We start from the raw sequence: 21,629 nt of genomic DNA on the forward strand, positions 1-21,629 counted from the left end.
TTGTTATACAAGAAAGATGTAGACATTGTGGGAGATAATTTGCTGTAATTGTTATACAAGAAAGATGTAAAAATTGTCGGCTATAATTTGCTGTCATTTTTATACAAGGGAGATGTAGAAATTGTAGGAGATAATTTGCTGTAATTTTTATAAAAGAAAGATGTAAAAATTGTAGGATATAATGTGCTGTAATTGTTATACGAGAGAGATGTAGAAATTGTAGGATATAATTTGCTGTAATAGTTATACTAGAAAGATGTAGAAATTGTAGGAGATAATTTGCTGTAATTGTTATACAAGAGAGATGTAGAAATTGTAGGACATAATGTGCTGTAATATTTATACAAGAGAGATGTAGAAATTTTAGGAGATCATTTGCTGTAATTGTTATACAAGAAAGATGTAGAAATTATAGGAGATAATTTGCTGTAATTGTTATACAAGGGGGATGTAGAACTTGTAGGAGATAATTTGCTGTAATTGTTATACAAGATAGATGTAAAACTTGTAGGAGATAATTTTCTGTAATTATTATACAAGAGAGATGTAGAAATTGTAGGAGATAATTTGCTGTAATTATTATACAAGGGAGATTTAAAAAGGTTAGGAGATAATTTGCTTTAATTGTTATACAAGAAACATGTAGAAATTGTAGGAGATAATTTGCTGTAATTGTTAGACAAGAAAGATGTAGAAATTGTAGGATATAATTTGCTGTAATTTTTATACAAGAGAGATGTAGAAATTGTAGGAGATAATTTGCTGTAATTGTTATACAAGGAAGATGTAGAAATTGTAGGAGATAATTTGCTGCAATTGTTATACGAGAGAGATGTAGAAATTGTAGGAGATAATTTGCTGTAATTGTTATACAAGAGAGATGTAGAAATTGTAGGAGATAATTTGCTGTAATTTTTTATACAAGAGAGATGTAGAAATTGTAGGAGATAATTTGCTGTAATTGTTATACAAGAAAGATGTGGAAATTATGGGATATAATTTGCTGTAATTCTTATACAAGAGACATGTAGAAATTGTAGGATATAATTTGCTGTAATTGTTATGCAAGAGAGATGTAGAAATTGTAGGAGATAATTTGCTGTAATTGTTATACAAGACCGATGTAAAAATTGTAGGAGATAATTTGCTGTAATTCTTATACAAGAGTGATGTAAAACTTGTAGGAGATAATTTGCTGTAATTGTTATACAAGAGAGATGTAGAAATTGTAGGATATAATTTGCTGTAATTATTATACAAGGGAGATGTAAAAAGGTTAGGAGATAATTTGCTGTAATTGTTATACAGGAAAGATGTAGAAATTGTAGGAGATAATTTACTGCAATGGTTATACGAGAGAGATGTAGAAATTGTAGGAGATAATTTGCTGTAATTGTTATACAAGAGAGATGTAGAAATTGTAGGAGATATTTTGCTGTAATTATTATACAAGGGAGATGTAAAAAGGTTAGGAGATAATTTGCTGTAATTGTTATACAAGAAAGATGTAGAAATTGTGGGAGATAATTTACTGCAATGGTTATACGAGAGAGATGTAGAAATTGTAGGAGATAATTTGCTTTAATTGTTATACAAGAGAGATGTAAAATTTGTAGGATATAGTTTGCTGTAATTGTTATACAAGAAAGATGCAGAAATTGTAGGAGATAATTTGCTGTAATTGTTATACAAGAGAGATGTAGAAATTGTAGGAGATAATTTGCTGTAATTATTATACAAGGGAGATGTAAAAAGGTTAGGAGATAATTTGCTGTAATTGTTATACAAGAAAGATGTAGAAATTGTAGGAGATAATTTGCTGTAATTGTTATACGAGAGAGATGTAGAAATTGTAGGAGATAATTTGCTGTAATTATTATACAAGGAAGATGTAAAAAGGTTAGGAGATAATTTGCTGTAATTGTTATACAAGAAAGATGTAGAAATTGTAGGAGATAATTTGCTGTAATTGTTATACAAGAGAGATGTAGAAATTGTAGGAGATAATTTGCTGTAATTATTATACAAGGTAGATGTAAAAAGGTTAGGAGATAATTTGCTGTAATTGTTTTACAAGAAAGATGTAGAAATTGTAGGAGATAAGTTGCTGTAATTTTTATAGAAGGGAGATGTAAAAATTGTAGGAGATAATTTGCTGTAATTGTTATACAAGAAAGATGTAAAAATTGTAGGACATAATTTGCTGCAATGGTTATACGAGAGAGATGTAGAAATTGTAGGAGATAATTTGCTGTAATTGTTATACAAGAGAGATGTAGAAATTGTAGGAGATAATTTGGTGTAATTGTTATACAAGAGAGATGTAGAAATTGTAGGAGATAATTTGCTGTAATTGTTATACAAGAAAGATGTAGAAATTGTAAGGTGATAATTTGCTGTAATTTTTATACAAGAGAGATGTAAAAATTGTAGGATATAATGTGCTGTAATTGTTATACAGGAGAGATGTAGAAATTGTAGGAGATAATTTGCTGTAATTGTTATACAAGAAAGATGTAGAAATTGTAGGAGATAATTTGCTGTAATTGTTATACAAGAAAGTGTAGAAATTATAGGATATAATTTGCTGTAATTGTTATACAAGAGAGATGTAAAAATTGTAGGAGATAATTTGCTGTAATTTTATACAAGGGAGATGTAGAAATTGTAGGAGATAATTTGCTGTAATTTTTATACAAGAAAGATGTGGAAATTGTAGGAGATAATTTGTTGTAATTGTTATACAAGAGAGATGTAGAAATTGTAGGAGATATTTTTCTTTAATCTTTATACAAAAGAGATGTAGAAATTGTAAGGAGATACTATGCTGTAATTTTTATACGAGAGGGATGTAGAAATTTTAAAAGAAAAGGATAAAGCAGAGATAACTAGCAATTTATTTTGGGCTATAAAAAATTTATAAGGAATTATTACCCTTACGATTTTGTATTTTATAAAAGGGGAAGTGTTGTTATATTAATAATGTTCGTTCATAATATGATTTTGACTGTTTAAATTCTACAGCAAATGGTTGCCATGTCATAAAACATGACAATTAACAAAGTTTACATTGAAGCACTGTCATATCTATCGGTTAATAAGAAAGTGTTTTTCGTTCGGTCACGCCTTCCAATTTTAATAAAAAAATTAACATGTGTTGTTTCTGAAAAGTTGGTGATATTTGTACATAGATTTTGTCCGATTTTCTAATATCGCTAAAATTTATCATTTTGTAAATTGACTTTCTTTTACCTTTGACTTAAAGTAAATCTAGCAAGGTCGTAAAATCACACCTGTTAAAGTTATGCCAAAACACAAGGTTTATTTTGGACCATTGGTAATAAAAATAAAGTTTACCATTATGAGATGTTTTATTCACCTATAATAAAAAGAAAATATGAAAATTAGTTATAAATTGCCCCTAAGACAAAAAATCAGACTCAAAATATGTGTATATTTGATTATAAACACAATTTCTCAATTTCCCATTTATACACCGGAAGCTAGCACCAATAGACTTTTTTCTCTTTTACGTATATATATATATTATTAATCGAACACATGTTAGTTGTTTGTAAATGAGCGTTTTGATGCGATCACATTAAAACCCGCCTAGGGCATCTAATAATCGCGAGTGTATTCATTAAGCAAATCATGTGCTCCTTTACCTTATAAGAAACATAGTTTGCCACACAACACATTTTACAGTAAAACAAACTGTTCTTTTGTCGACTTTCAACTAAGCTGAGTAAATATTTGTAAATTTTAAGACGAAAAGGGGCGCTTGTCTTTTGATTCTTGAAAAACAAATGAAGCAGAGAGAAGCAGTCTTAAAAGAGAAGGAAGTATAAATAAAACAAATCTGAAGTAAAGCTGGACAAACAAAATGATGGCAAGTAAACGTATGCGATGTATAAAGTAAGTGGGGAAAAGATGGCGGAAGTAAAAATGAAAAGTGACAAAAATAGGGAACGTTGTTTAAAGTAGGAAAGAGAAGGTTATTTGAGATTCAAAGAGGAGAACAAATACGCGATGAATTAAATAGACAAAGACATAATGGCAAAAGAAAAAGAAGCAAAGGAAATAATAACTAGTGAAGTAAATAAGAAACAGACATGAGAAAGAAACTACATGAGAAAGGGCAGCGGGAAAGCATGAATTATAAAAAAGACAACATTGAAAACAATTATGCAGATGAAAAATGTAAACTAAAAGCAAAAAGAAAAGCAGAAAATGATAGACGTAGAGACGGAGAGAAATGACAAGAGAAGGTTCTAATAGGAGAAGTAAATTGACAATTAATAACGAAGCATGTATTGACAATTAATAACGAAGTATGTATTGACAATTAATCACGAAGCATGTATTGAAAATTAATAATGAGGCATATTACTGGCAATTAATAACGAGGCATGTATTGACAATTAATAACGAAGCATGTATTGAAAATTTATAACGAAGCATGCATTGGGCATTAATACCGAGGCATGTATTGACAATTAATATCGAAGCATGTATTGGAAATTAATAACGAAGCATGTATTGGAAATTAATAACGAGGCATGTTAATAGGAGGAAAAACAAAAGAAAATACCAAAGTCTACTAAATTAAAAAAAAAAACAATCTAAAAGTAAAGTAAATAAAATATTATAAAAGAGTGTCATCAGAAAGAATGTGGACTTTATTTTTCCATACAACGGATCGGATTACATTAAGTATTTGCTCAATAATATTGTACAAATTAATTTTCCTGTGACAACATTCATGCCAGAATTGTCAAAGGCGTTACATTCATCTGCTTCGTATGGTGCATAAGTTCATATATGACCGTTGAATATCTGCAACAGAACAGGGTTCTGTAAATCCATACCGTTGGTCAGATAGAAGTTTAGCATTTTAGAGGTAGTGAACTATCGCTAGATTGATTTAAAGATTTTGGAAAAAAAAGTGGATGGAAACTTATGAGACGATAGTTTTACGAGTCATTTTTTTCCTAATAGTTGTATAAACTTGTACTACAGAGACATGTTTCTACCATCATGAAGGTAGGATTTTACTAAAAAATTGTTATACAGTTTGAACAAAAGAGACTACCTCGCGAATAATTTTTATCTATAATATAAATCTCAAACGTCTGTTGGTGTGGGTGCTTATGTTTGTATATCTTGCTAAAACTTTCGGCATACCCATTTAATGACCGCCAAATTTATGGAGTGTTTTCGATTTTCGTAACAGAGTCTGTCTTTAAAAATCTACCAAAAATCAGGTAATTATTTAATCAATATAAAATTTTCACCGATTAATAAGATTTTTATGCGTGTAACTTTATTTTTCATATTTATTGCATAAGTATATTTGGGGGGGGGGGGGCTTCATACCCCCCTTCCCAATTGTTTCTTTGTTCGACCTCTTAAAATCAAAGCAACCCATTAAGTACACACTCATTTTGTCGAAGGAGGGTGAATGAGTGAAGAAAAACAAAAACAAAAAATAAATTCACATCGAAGATTGAAATCCGAAATTTTAACGTGTTGGATTTTTTTTTTATCTTTTGCGTTTTGAAGTGTGATATTTATTGAATATGTTATCAATAATTATTATCTTTAAGATGGGGATAAAAAATATTTTCTTGTTATATCGGCCTTCCGTGAACAGAGGAATTTACACCGATTAGCACTATAAATAGCGCTGGTAATTCCAACACCGGTGGGAGAGTTGCGACTGCACTTCAACTGCTACCTGAGTACCCTGCAGATATACACGCGTTCCTATATTTGTATATTATTGTTAATACACTGGCTCCTTAACCGAACCTCGACTTGAGTGTTCTTATTTTCACTGCTGTTCCACGACACAACATTTACGAAAAAGCTAAAATATTTATACTTTAAAATCTTTTTAAATAATTTAAAAATAATTTAAACATTCAATTTTAGAATCTGTAAACTTTCAATGTACCAGTATATAAAGAAAGCTTTAAAGATATGATACAATTAAAAAAACAAGGTGTGAAAACCATAAGTGTTGATTATATCTGCAAGTGTGGTTTTACGTGAAATTTTTCAAGGCACGATGGCCGGTTACGGTTTACAAAATGTTGGTATCTCCATTTTTGAAAATTGAATAAAACTATGAAGACATGGATTTCCATAGATTGTGGTTGTGACATGACAACAAATTGTATGCCCCCAGAGGATTACCGAATCGGCCCTTTTAAGGGCCACCAAGTTCTAATGAAAGTTTTTGTCAACTTTATTTTTGCTATAATGAATTTGCGAAAATACAGTATAATCTAGTTTATGGAAACAGAGTGTTGCTCCTTGGCGATTATAAATAAGAATATAAGAAAAGAAAATGAGTTTAATCATGAAATCAAAAACTGACTAAAAGTGATATTGAAACTAAGAAATATAATGCTAAAAAGTAATGTTTCATGTAAAAATAGAACGAAAACAGTTTTTTCTTTACTTTTAACAAGTATCGAAAAATATAAAGCTTGATTGATCAATTATTATGAAAAAATATAAAACTACAAGTCATTTTGTTGACCATAAATGGCGTGTGTAATTAAAAAATTGATTCAACTATTAAAAAAATATGTTTGCCTCTCCAGTTTCATTGAAAGTCATAAAAATGCTTAGATAAATATTTAGACGCGACTGGGTTCCCATACCTAACATCCAAGATGGCGGCGATAGGAAAAAATGTATGAATTCATAATAACAATGGAATCATTTGAATTTACTAAAACATAAGGTAATTATATTCTAATATATTGCATATTCTTATAGCTAGCCGTAGTAATTTTTGTTTAGATAAAAAAAGTTAGTTTAATTGATTCGAAAACCTTTAAAAAATATTAATGTTTTATTTATATTCTGAGAAGACTGGGTTAAACGCGTTTTTTGAAAAAAAAAATAAAACTTACAATTCTATTGAACATGAAAAGTATTATATTATCCTGCTTTTAACATAATAAACTTTCTAATAAAACCAATGGTTGTTAAGAAATAACGGATTTTCATAGATTTTGATAAACTTTAAAAAAGCAGTTTTCGAACGATTTGCGGTCATTACACGGATTGGACTGAGGCAAGACTTATACCATCTAACAGAGCCATGCCTTAGTCGTATAATATGTGAGAATTAGAAAAAACGATCAATTATTTTGTATAGAAATAAAATTTTAAACGAAGGGAGGGTCAGTAACATTCTCTCTTTTTAAACAACTTCAAAAGACTGTGCATGCGCCAAGCATTATTGGCTTTAATAAAAGAATGACCATCGACATATCGCAATCAGCTTTTTGGGCCAGTTAATAAGACCGTTGCTGCGTGACCTTTAGTTTGGAAGTTCGTGTTGTTTTTTTTGTTTTTTTTTGCATTTGAATAGTTTACGTATAAATTAGGTTTTCATTTAAAAGAAAAAAAAACACTTACATTTTTATACAGTTTTACCATTTACACAGGATTAATAGGCTTTTGTATTATTTATTTGGATTTTTTTTATCGACGGTTAACTGATCATATTTATAACGATTTTTGCAAACTAATTTACGCGTTACGATCTCAACGTGCGTTTTAAAGTTGTTATTTTGAAATGCACGTAATGTCGTAAGTGCGCCGTGAGCCAGAGCGTTACAGGTTCAGTCCTACCTACTGCGGCTAATTTAAATTTTCGCTCGCACGGGTACTGGCTGCTATTTTTTTTTTTTTTTTCGAGGGTGTTTTTTTTTTTTTTTTTTTTGGTGTAATAAAGTTTATTAACTCGTCGTGTACAACAGTGATTAACCCGTTCGAACAACTGCCTTAGCAGGAGGGAAGATTGATTGCCTACTCAGCCTCAATATTAGAGACAGAAAATTACTACTAAAACGAGTGCTTATCCAGTACGCTAAGAAATAGAAAAAATGATACGCGTGAACATATATTGTTTTACTATTTCATTTTGTTTTGTCAATAACTCTGTGTAATTTTTTTAATCGCAGAATATACGCATACTTCTATCAACTATACGATCGTCTATTTTGTTTTATTATTTCTGCCTTAATGTTTGATAAACAATTCCTTCCACAGACAAAAGATTCACAGCGTGGTGTTAGCCCATTCTTCTGTACAGCAGATACGAGCGCCGGAATCACTAGACAACGAAAGTATATCGCCTACAATTATCCGCTTTGTTTAATTGTAGTCTTATTAGCCTTGGCGACCGTGCGGTTGCAAAGTACTTTATAACTATTGGGGTTCGACCTCCCACACAGCCTAACCAGTCGGGGCGCGACTTTGATAGTTTCATAATCTGTGCCGTGACAAGGATATGGTCCGTAAAGAGAGGAAAGGAGGAAGAAGTTGAAACTACAGAGGTGGAACAAGAAGATCTGATCGAACGCAGGGAAGAGCCGTAGGTGAACCTTTTATTAGTTAATTGTCGATTGTCGGTGATGTGTGCTAGTTGAGTAGGTTGCTTAGTGCAAGTGTGATTATAAGGGAAGTTAAAAGAAGTTTTATGTGATGCTCGCTCATTAATATTGGTAAAAGGGAAGATGGAGGAGCGAATAGAGAAAGGCATGAAAGTATTATGGGTGACAGGGGCTTTTCCAATACTTTTGGAAGTATAACCCTCTCCGGATTCGGAGGAAACCCGAGCAGTATTAGGCAACTGCTTACAATCCATACAAAAAATAAATAATACTGTTGCAAAGAATTTTACAACCATCAGGGTTCGACTAAGATCGCGATTTTGATAGCTTTATAGTATGACACGTATTAATTGATATTGGATTAGCATCGATCATATGAAAGGTTTCAGTGAATCAACTTTCTTGTATTGTTAGAAAAATCATTGTTCATGGAATTTGATCCGAGGGTAGGCACATGGAAGAAAGTTCTTTTAGTCGGGTTTACAAATCGAGTTTTTGCTGAAATTTCTTAAAACAAGGTAGACAAGATTAGAGCTCAGCCAATCACCTTTCATTGAAGTAACAATAGAGTAATAAAATACTAGCGATCGGAAAGCAATTGAAAGGAGATGGAAACAAAAGAAGAACTTATCCTATTAAAGTGTGAAATCAAGACAAATTTCATAGGAGTTGCATACTTTCTTGGCACGTGCAATTATCCAACTATTTTCCTTATAAGAGATTGCAGATCTCTATTTTAATCTAGAGTGTAAGCCAGTCCTAAGATCAACATACCTGGATTCTTCACAATGAGAGCGATTCACTTCAACTGCGAAAACCACTGGCTGAAATGTTGGCGGCGAAAAGTTTTTTGAGCGGTGTTCAATGTAACAAGCTACTTTTCACCATTGTTGTTCGATGTGCTTCAGATATCAACACTGCGGTTCGGCAAGATAATGGTTACTTTATATTTTAGAAGTTCTCCCAAAGGCTGTTATCTGCATAAATATCAATGATTTTCTATTACGATTTGAAGATCAATATCAGTATCAACGTGAAGATCAGGGAGATGGTACAGTTAAGAAATAGATTCTTTTTATACTGTATGTTTAGATTCTGATCATACTAATATATTTTTAGACCTATCATATTAGTAGGCAGATATTAATATTCCATGAAACTAAACTTAGTGTCAGATTTTGTCAAAGGCATTTGATGTGTCCATATTTATTGTCTTATTAGTAGAGTGCCTCCCGAATGATTCCGGACTATATGCGATATTACAATTATCACGACAGCAAAGCAAAATACATATTGTGTGTCACTAGTCGGTTGCATTTTCTAAGGTGATTGAGATTTCTTGATTTGAAACAGATTCGGACAACATACGACACCCACATGACTGATTGGTTTATATTAAGATGTTAAACACTTTGTACCAGTATTCTTATACAGGGTGGGCCATAAATCTCACGCTAAAGGATTTGAAATAATTCTAATCGTAGTAAACGTTATTTATTAAAACCAAACTTAACCAATAAACTGAAAAACACGTTGTACACGCTGATACAATCATAAAAGAAGATGTATCTTATACCCAAAGAAAAGAAAATATATTTTGCCCCGCAGATTTTACAGTTTCACATCACTTAATTATTTGGTGCGTGACTTATGACCCACCTTGTGTATTAAGTAGAATGATTGTTTTTTTTTCAAAGACATGGATAGTATTAAAAACGTTTTAAAAAAAATTAAATATAAAATTTTCCGATACAATTTGAACTCTGCTCAGTTGATTCCATAACTTTACAAAAATGTGGTAAACATGATATATCAAATGTGGTAGAAAGTAATTGAAAAAACGGTTTTATTTTTAGACTAATCTAATTTATATCCGCCCATTTAACGGCGTTCGTACATTACTCAAATAGGTCAATAGGTACCTGTTCTTTATTTGTACTTGCAGTTGTGAATGTATCGGCTATTATCCTGGTTGTATTGAGCCGCCTTCCTCCTAAGCACGAACTGCATCTCGAACGATCGCAAGCAAGTGTTATCGATCTCTGATCAGGATTCAGAATATGGCTAACCACTCCCAATTCTATACCCGGAGACCAACTTCCGTATTTAATTGTCGTCGTCCAGGTCTTCTGTTGTCTACTAACACGCTTGCGCCAACCAGAAAAAAAGGGGAAAAGGGTCCTTGAAAATGAGCCCCGTAATTTGCTCGAACAGGTACATGTCCAAATCATCAGCTTTTTAGCAAGTACGGAGAATAGAAGTAAGGGTTGACTTTCACTCCGGATCGAAAAATCGGCTATTTTGTGTTTACAGTAAAAAATTATTACCTAAGATGAATTTCTATTTTGATAAAAAGGTTACTCTTTTTTATCATTTCACGTATGTGTGTAATAACATAATGTACATTTCTTAAATTCATGTCATGTATCGATTTTGAAAAATCTTTTAGGCTTACGTGACATTCCAATTCGGGTATGCAAGTGTAAAAATTTGGAAGTCAAATTGCTCCAGACCCCACACAATTTATCTAATATAGGCAAGCATTATACGTAAAACAGTTAATTGTATAAAAAATATGAATACATAAATAATATTTACTGTTTAACATGAAAATCTAATGTGTTAGTAATATTCTGCTTATTACTTGTTTCTATGTGCGCACAGACAGCCAAAAGAAAACGATATTACATTTTAATAGTAAACAGATATATGAAGAAAATATGAACATAATATTTATACGACAAAAGGCTTTAATACAGACAACTAAATAAGACATCAAAGTAAACTTGCAAAGAACGAAAAAAATATCTGAAGAAGATAAATACGAAAGAAGCGGAAGTAAATCGTTTTGAAAAAAACAAAATCAGTCAAAGATGAATAGAGAAAGACTATCAAAGAAATAACGGAACAAAGAAAAGCAGATGTTATTTTTTTTTTAAATATAAAACATACCAATTAAAAAGTGTTTGAAAAGATACGGCTAGAAAGATAGAAAAAAGGTCAGAGCAAAATTTTTAAAAGAAAATAAGTTAATAACAAAAAGATGAAAGAAGACTTAAAAGAGAATAACAAATGAAAATATAAAGAGAGAAATAAAAAGTTGAAAGAAGAAGGCGTTGAATTAAATAAAACGAAAACTGGTTGAAAGCAGAGAATAAAGTAAATAAATGTTAAAAGGATGAAATATTAAAAGGGAAAATGAGAATAAATTCAAGATGGAGTCGAATTGGGTGGAAAGTGTACAAAAGATGCAGCGTCGACTCTAAAAATAAATAAAAACGTGACACACTTTTTGGAATGTGCCGATTATACGGATCCAACCATACCTAGTGCACACCTTGATAATATAATTAAAGACCGGAAAAAAGGCGTCCCTACTAATAGAATAGACCAGAGCATCTGATCATAATCATCTCCAGCAAAGACCATCAGATCTTATAAATATCGTAGGCATTATAATTCAATACACACACAAACACATACACACACACACACACACACATATATATATATATATATATATATATATATATATATATATATATATATATATATATATAACTGACTACTCCATGAAAACCCGTCATGTACTGCCAACTTCAGCACGAACTCATTTTCAATTCTGAGTCATCCTCACTAAAACAGAGAGAATTTCTCTTAGGTTTGAGTGTGATTAAATGTCATAAAATTGCTATATTAATCGATTTCCTGTCCTTATTTCCACCCATGAACAGAACGCAGCATAAGTTTATTTTAATTATCTACATATTGTTGCTCCTTTTTAAATCCATCGATCATGCATATGGCCGTTCGACATCAAGCTGGAGAGATGGGCTGTTTCTTGTCAAGAAATGGCAATATTATATATATATATATATATATATATGTATATATATATATGTGTGTGTGTGTGTGTGTGTTTGTGTGTACTTATATATACATAAAATATTTAGAAAAAAAGAATACGAAAAGTATACACACTTATAATTGTTCTTTATTCGTTTTCAATTAGTGGCGTGCAGGAATAGACAATAATATAATGGAAAAAATGGTTTTAACTTTTTTTACAAGTACATATATATATATATATATATATATATGTATATATATGTATATATATATATATAATTCATTATGTATATGTATATATATATGTGGGCGTATTTATATATGAATTTATTCATGTATATATATATATATATGTGTGTGTATATATATGTGTATATATATATAAATATATATATATATACGTATTTATAAATTTATATATAAAAATTATAATATGAGCACGAAATTTTAAATATTTATTTAGAAAGAAATGAAAGAGAAGAAAAACATGAAAGGTGTTATAGAAAAAAATAAGAAAGAAATAAAGAAAGAAATATAGAAAAAAATAAGAAAGAAATAAAGAAAGGTGGAGGAGAGATAATAAAGAAATGCGAAAGAAAAAAAAAAGAAAAATATGAAAGATTTAGAGTAGACAAAAAGAAATGGAAGCCAGAAAGAAAATTGTAAAATGGAGAAATAAGAAACGTTAATGAGAGAGAGGTATAAGAGAAAGAGATAGAGAGAGAGAGAAAGAGAGAGAGAGAAACAGAGAAACGAAAGAGAGAAAAATAGGAATGGAGAGAAAAAAAAACTTAAGATAGAAATAAACGGGAAAGCGAGAAAAGAGAAAAGAAAATGCGAAGTGAAGAGAAAAACGAAAACGGACGGAAAATAAAAATAAATGGATAGTCAATACGAAAAAAAGGAAGAGAATAAAAGAAAGAAAGAAATAGAGATAAAAATGTGGAAAGGGATAGAAATCTAAACAGACTGTGAGAGAAAATGCAAAGGATTAAGAAAATTAAGATGAAAAAAAGAATGAAAGAGGAGTGCGACGAGATAGAAAAAGTAATGAGGGAGAAAAAGAAATAAGAATTGTGCAGAGGAAATTGCGAGGAAAGAGAAGAAAGAGGAAAGAGTGAAAGAAAGGGAATATGGGGAAGCAAGTGAGGAAGAAGGGGGAGAAAAAGTCAAGGAAAGAGAGAGAAAGAGTAAAGCCTTAGAAAGAGAAAAAAGGAACATGAGAATTAGAGGCATAGAGAAAATAAGAGTGAGAGAGTGAGAGAGACAGACAGACAGAGGCAGAGACAGAAGAATGTGCTTTTACAGATGACGCTTACGAGACGGGAAAAGGGGGTATATGTCTAAATGGGAGAGAAAGGAGGGAAATAAAATTTGTTTACATGTGCATTGCTTTCTACTTTTTTCCATTTATTTTTTCTTACTTTTTTCATTGATTTTTTTATTACCGCGGAAACATTGCTATGTTCAAAATTTATCAGTGAATTATATTCATTAATTATGTGATATTTAGCGTATACTTTTCTTTGCGCGATTAATATGTATACTTTTGTTAATTTAGTTTCTCTAATATTTTATCTATTTAATTACTAAACTTGGTAATTAAATTATATACTTAGTTCAGCAAACTGAAGAAGAGTTGTTTTCTGTTTAAAAAATAGAACGACTTTTAAAGTGAATTAAATAGCACGGATTGAACACAGTCTAATATTTTATTAAAGAAAAATATGCAAAAATTCTTAATCACATGAGATTATATTTTATTTTGCATATTTTTTCTCACGTGATATTACAGTTTGCATGTATACCTTTCGTTTCTATTTAAATAAATGATCTTTTTTAAAGTGTGTTCTTAGCCTCTTGCCCAGCCCTTTTGTACTGCTTTAAATTTAGTTGAATAAAAAATCTCTCCCAGAACCACTTTTTTTGAACAGTTGTGTTTCTAATGCCTGCTCTTGTGTGCTGCACTTAGCCAGATACACACTTTCCAGCTCTTCAAACTTCTAATAGACCTCTCACTATATCCGGAGTCCCATGCGATTGTGTCTTTTGCGGTATTCTTTCTGGGGCAATCCGCTACACCCTGCTGCAAAGTGCGCAATTGACTCTGAGGTCTTACCAAAAATCCGGCCTTCTGCAGCAACATCCTATCCCAGAACCACTTTTTTGAACAGTTGTGTTTCTAATGCCTGCTCTTGTGTGCTGCACTTAGCCAGATACACATTTCCGGCATTCTTTCTGTTCATCAAGGATAACACCATTATTCACAAGTACTCTTAGCCAGACACCCAGCTCTAAGCCATTGCAATAATACTAATACTAATACTACTACTAATAATAATAACCAGCGGAACCTGTGGAAATTCCACAGCAGCATTTTTCCTATGCAATATATTGTTGCTGGGCATGCGGTGAGCGTTCTATTCAGCATGAATGAAGGCACAATCATATTCTAGTTTGTTTTTATTAAAACTGTGCTGCCTCCTTACTAAAATAATAACTTTGATATATTTCATCGGCTGATTATTTCATTACAAACACACCGGTCAATTAACTTACATTTTATCATTTTTCATAATTATTGATTATGTTACTATGTTCGATAATAATTTTGCATAATTTCAACCCACATTATCGCCTCTCCCTTTACTAAAATAGTAAATTTGATATATTGTATCGGCTGATTATTTTATAAAAAAACACAACTATTAATTAACTCACATTTCATCATTTTTATTTTTAATAATTCTTGGATATGATACTAATTTTGACAATAATTTTTCATCATCAAAACTCAGCATATCGCACACCTTATTAAAATAATAACTTTGATATAATTTCTAGGTTGATTATTTCATTACAAACACATACATCAATCAACTCACATTTAATCATTTTTCGTAATTCTTGAATGTGTTACTAATTTCGACAATATTTAGTTTATAATTTAAACCAACATTGTTGCCCAACATTACTAAAATAATAACTTTGATACATTTGCTGGGCTGATTATTTCATTACACACACACTAATCAATTAATCTCCATTTCATCATTTTTCGTAATTCTTGGGTATGTTACTAATTTTGACAATTATTTTTCATAATTTATACCCACATTATCTCCCTCTCTTAATAAAATAATAACTTTGAAATATTGTCTGGGCTTATTATTTTATTACAAATACACTTATGCATGAAACCACATTTCATCATTTTTCATAATTCTTGGGCATGTTACTTATTTCGACAATCATTTTTCATAATTTATACCCACATTTTCGCCCTTCCCTCTTTACTAAATAGTAACTTTGATATATTGTCCAGGCTGATTATTTCCTTACAAACACACCAATCAATTAACTAATATTTCATCATTATTTCGTAATTCTTAGATATGTTACAAATTTCGACAATAATTTTTTATAATTAAAGCCCTCCTTATCTTCTACCCCTTTACTTATATAATAGCTTTGATATATTGTCTAGGCTGATTATTTTATTATACACACACCAATCAATTAAATCATATTTCGTCATTTTTCGTAATTATTTGATATCTTACTAATTTCGACAATAATTTTTTATAATTTAACATATCCTCGTCGCTCTCTCTCTTACTAAAAAAATACTTTGATATATGTTCTGGGCTGACTATTTCATAAAACACATAACTATCAATTAACTCACACTTCAGCATTTTTCTTAATTATTTGATATGTTGCATATTTCGACGATTACTTTTAATATTTTTACCCCACATTATCAACCACCCACTACAAACATAATAACTTTGATATATTATCTGGGATGATTATTTCATTTCAAACACACCAAACAATTAACTGACATTTCGTCATTTTTCACAATTGTTGGATATGTCACTTATGTCGACAATCATTTTACATCATTTTCACCCACATCATCGCCCCACTTACTAAAATAAAATTACTGCTAAAAATATACATGAAATAATGTAATGTCTAAATAGTAAACTGTTTAGCTATTTCCGGAGTCGACTTTATATCCCAAACCCACTGCTAAAAATATACATTAAATAATGTAATGTCTAAATAGTAAACTATTTCAGCCATTTCCGGGACCGACTTTATATCCCAAACCCATTGCTAAAAATATGCATGAAATAATGTAATGTCTAAATAGTAAAATGTTTCAGCCATTTGCGGGACTCACTTTATACCATTCAACCCACTGCTAAAAATATACATGAAATAAAGTAATGTCTAAATAGTAAACTGTTTCAGCCATTTCCGTGACCGACTTTATATCCCAAATTCACTGCTAAAAATATACATGAAATAATGGAATGTCTAAATAGTAAACTGTTGCAGCGATTTCTGGAACTGACTTATAATCCCCACCCCACTGTTGAAAATATACATGAAATAAAGTAATGTATAAATCGTAAACTTTTTCAGCCATTTCCGTGACCGGCTTCTTATCTCCTATCCTACCGTTAAAAATATACATTTAATAAAGTAATGTCCAAACGTAAATGGTTGCAGCCATTTCCGGAACCGACTTCATATTTCCCACCCGAATGTTAAAAATATACATTGAATAAAGCAATGTGTAATGCGTAAACGGCTTCACCCATTTACGAGACTCATTTAATATCCCCCACCCCACTGTTAAAAATATACATGAAATAAAGTAATGTTTAAATCGTAAACGGTTTGAGTAATTTCCGGGACTGAATTCATATCTCGTAACCCACTGCTTAAAATATACTTGAAATAAAGCAATGTTTAAATCATAAACTGTTTCAGCAGCTTTTCGAAAGTAATACATAAAAACATTGACACGGTTAGAGATTAGGTAATCATTGCTTCAACATGAATGTCCGAGTGTAATATCAGTTTCAGCATTCCAGTGACTTAAATCCTCTCATATTTTGGTTTTGGTTAATGGAGGCGAAATCCTTCATTACTGATACAATTCTTATTGTTATTATTGACCAGAAATCCCCTTTTGGGGAGCCGGTTTCCCCCTAAATTTTTAACCGACCTCATGTCCAATTCCTTCATTGTTGAGAGGCAAATAAACAAAAAAAAATAATCAGAACAGACATTTTGCATGGCATTTTATAATTAATCAGGAGTAACACTTCCAGGGCATTTTTATCGTGTTATTCGATTTAACATCTGTGTTATATGCTATCATACACTAAACGGTTTTAAGAAATCGAGTTCTACAGACGCCTAGCTCTGGTCAGGTCTGTATTTATCCCTCTTTGCTTCAAAGATATTTTAACAATTCCTTCCACTTTTGGGGGATTCGTTTTGTTAACGGAACTGTCTTATCTGTTTTACATCTACTTAGTCAATAACACATTTATTTTTGCACTCTGGCCAGACCATTGAAGTCTAAAGTTCTATACTGTCCAGATGCAATCTTCCTCTTAAGTCATCAGATCTAAGCCTGTCTTCGAAACTCGCATTTCAAGTTTCCACACAACGCACGTTCACCACGCTTTGGTTTAAGATTTTAAAAAAATCAGCGATGATTTTTGTGGGCACTCTCACTAAAATGTAATTATTGTTTTTTTTTTCTGTTTGAATACTGTCGATAGTGAACAATAGGGTTAGCTTTGAAATAACCTGATGTTTTGATTTCAAGAGGGATGAATTTTGCTTCATTAATTTAAGATAAGTTAATTATTTTTTTATAAATTGCTTTTATTTATTTATTTCTCACCAACAAATGCTCAAAACTAAAGCCACAAGAAACATTAACAGCATTACACAAACACAGCAAACTATGAAATCAGTGCAACTATTGTAAACAGTAAACAAGTACGAACTAGCAGAAAGAACGGCTAACATTATTAAAATAGTCATAATGAACTAATAACAACGTGGAACTACTAACAAAATTTAACAGAACCAGTATGTTGCAGTAACAACACTGAACAAACACAAAAAACTATAAACAAGTTTAAAACAGTCACAATGTACTATTAATAAGAGTGTACAAAACAACAATCAATTAAAAAAAATTAAAGCAAACCCAACAAATTAATAATAAAATCAAATTTAAGCAAAGCAAACTATTAACAACATAGAAAACAAATATTTATAAACGAATGCATATTTCAAAGTAAATCCCACAAATGATATTTAAGTTGCAGCTGATATTTTCGCCGCTCTTTTTCTTTCTTTACTTTTTCTAAATATAAAAAAAAATGTTAATTTAATTGATCGTCTTTCCCTTTTTCACAATCAAAAAAATGTGGAAGATATGTTAAGACCATTTTAAAGGAATTCCAAATTTATATGCTCTCTTTAATCTTGTATCTGTTGTACAGAACTAATAATTTCAAAACTAATTTTAAATCATATTTGTTCAAATCGTAAGTCTTATAAATAAAACGTATATTTCTCGTTTTTTTTTTGTTTCCAATTAACATTTTACCTCGATTTGTTATTATCTTCCATTTTTTCACCTTAAATCATCCATTACTTTCGCTGATCACTTAGACTGCGTCGGAGCAAAGGCCAAGACACACAAACGCCATTTTCTTCGCTGATTACACAAATAAAAAAAGGGCAAATAAATAAAACACACTTGTATCTCTGAAAATTAACCAGCGAGCACATTTGGGGCTCACGTCTTTGTTTGCCGGAAACCTTGTTTCTGATTTTATCTCTAATTTGCTCACCCACTCGGATAACCATGGAAACCGCATGATACGGACCTAATCTTCTAGGCTAACATTTCCCATCTGCATCCTCGACGAAAGCGCAAGACACGCACGATGGCAAACACTGAAACACACACTACATAGCTTCCTACCCCAACCCCAGTCTACTATAGGAGTGTCTGAGACTGCTTTGAAACAGTGGGAACTAATATATATTTTTTGCTTCACATTGATTAAATAATGTCTAAAAATACTATAGGAAATCGTTATTAACATATTATGGAATAAGTTATTTTACACGTCGATCTGTCCATATTTAAATGCCATCAAATACTTTTAGGAAAATCTCTATACTAATAATTAATGACAAAGTAATGATCAAGTATTAATAATTTTATTAATTAAAAAATAATTACTTTTTTTTTTAGACATAATGTACAATTGTGATTTCACATGCGTAAGTTGCTAGTTCACATATAACGGCCACCGCAACAAATAATTTGTTGCAGACTTAAAAAGTAAAATCTCTAGTGCAAAGAAGATGTATGAGTTTTATAATCATCACAATTTCATGTTTAACGTATAATAAATAAATCTCGCCTCTTACAAATCATCTATATGATAACGAGTACAAGTATATCATAAAGATTCCAAATTTTATTTATTCCCTTCGATATATTTTTCAAATAAATATGAACTTGTCGCACTTACTAAGGCCTTATACTACCTTTTTCTATATAGATTGAAATGTCTATTTAACAGAAATTTTAGATTTACCTTTTATCTTTCTACCCATAAGTCATCTATACCGTTACACATTCTCGCCTTAGCATGTTCCTGTGAGACCGTATGACAACAAAGTATAGCATATCCGTTTATTTTTAATCAGTTTATTCAAGCCCCTCTATGTAAACTATTTTAATCTCTATGCATTTTTTTTAATTATATAAAAATATATTCTTCATTATACAAAAAATATTGATTTCTATTTAGCGATGTCAAGAATTAGTAATGTTTTCGATCCATTGAATGTATAGAATTTTCAATGTAATGGGATGTATTTGGGAACATACTGCAACTCCTTTCTTACTAACGCTAACTCCACGTGATTCTTAAAAACTAACCCCTTTTTCCTAAGTTGTGAATCATGCCATCAAACACAACCGATTTTACTAATCTATTACGTAAGTTGCTGTTTTACATCACCTTCCCGTTTGACAAACTATTATATGGATATCCTCTATTGGATATTAGTTTGGTTTTGTAACAGACTCATGTTTTATAAACATTGACGGTATTAAGGATAAATGACCCGAAAAGAGAAGTTAGTTTATAATAAATTCTAATAACATTATAGATTCAAGATTATTTGATTTCCATTTGCCCTCCTCATAGTTGGATGTTAAATTTTATACGCAGTAATAACAGATGGAAAGCAAAAAGGAAGAAGAAAAAAAGAGAAAAAGAAACACGAAAAATTAAACCAATATAAAACTGTGGTTAATTTTATTATCATCGACAGGTTCATTATATATTAATATACGTGCATATATAATTATTTTCAAATATTTTATAAATTGCTGAAATGCTAAACTGTATAAATATTAAATATTATTCAGGTTCATTTCGGAAGCAGATAATGAAAAGGGGTGCAATGAACTTCTAAAGTAATTAAACAAATACATGTTTCATTGAGCGATGTAAGTAAAGTGATTATATTAAGCATGATCACTAGCCTTCACCAAAAAATATCAAGCAGCTTCAGAAATATTACCATAACGCAGAGCAAAGTCACCAAGGCATCGTAAAAAAAAATAACAGTTGTGTATGTTTTTTTGCAGAGAAAATGGTTCATATTACGTGCGGACATGCTGTTTTCTAGATTGGTTGTTGCGTTGGTTTCATGTGAAGAAATTTAGTTCTCTCCTATTATGCATCATCAATCATTTAGTTAAAAAAGGGTTAAAACGTGGTAATTGAGAAAAAAGTGGACGAATGGCGAAAAACTCGTAATATAAACTTGTCCGTTTTTTTTTATACCAGCGCAACATGTGTTTTTCTGTAAAACAGGAGAATATTTCCTGAATTCGATTTCAATAATGATAGATGCAATTTGTGATATTGTTTTAGTGCGTTATAATATTGTTGTAGACCCGTGGTATGGGTCACAAATAAATCCACAAGTAGTGTAAAGTGTATAAAATATAATATGTATTTATCATAAAAAATACAGGAGCCACTAAAGTGGTATGAGAGGAACGTGTTCGTAGCATGCGGTTAAACATGATATGAATGTTTCCATTTTGTCTCGGAAACCAGTGGTATTCATAGGAATAGTTGATTCCACTTACTTCTGAAATAGGGGTGATTTGTACCCAGCAACATCCCCTCCCGAGATTTTCATTCCCTTGGGATGATGGTATAGCTGTTTTTCCTCGGGTTGATCTCTATCTGGTCGGTCATTTTCCTTTTCATGGAGGGCCCGCGTTGCTTGGCTGCTTGTGGTGTTACCAAGTCGAACGTGTCATATATCTTGTCCATTACTTCTTCATTAATACTGCAGGCCTCTGATTTTTGTCCATCGACCACTACTCTTATGAGCCTATCGGAGAGAAATGATTTAATGATTGAGAAAACATTTCCAGTTATACCGTAGCTGGAAATCTTGTGAAGTAGACCCTTATGCCATACCTTGTCG

The sequence above is a fragment of the Euprymna scolopes genome, chromosome 20 (genome assembly GCF_053919585.1).
Source record: "Euprymna scolopes isolate OS-2025 chromosome 20, ASM5391958v1, whole genome shotgun sequence".
Taxonomy (NCBI): Eukaryota; Metazoa; Mollusca; class Cephalopoda; order Sepiida; family Sepiolidae; genus Euprymna; species Euprymna scolopes.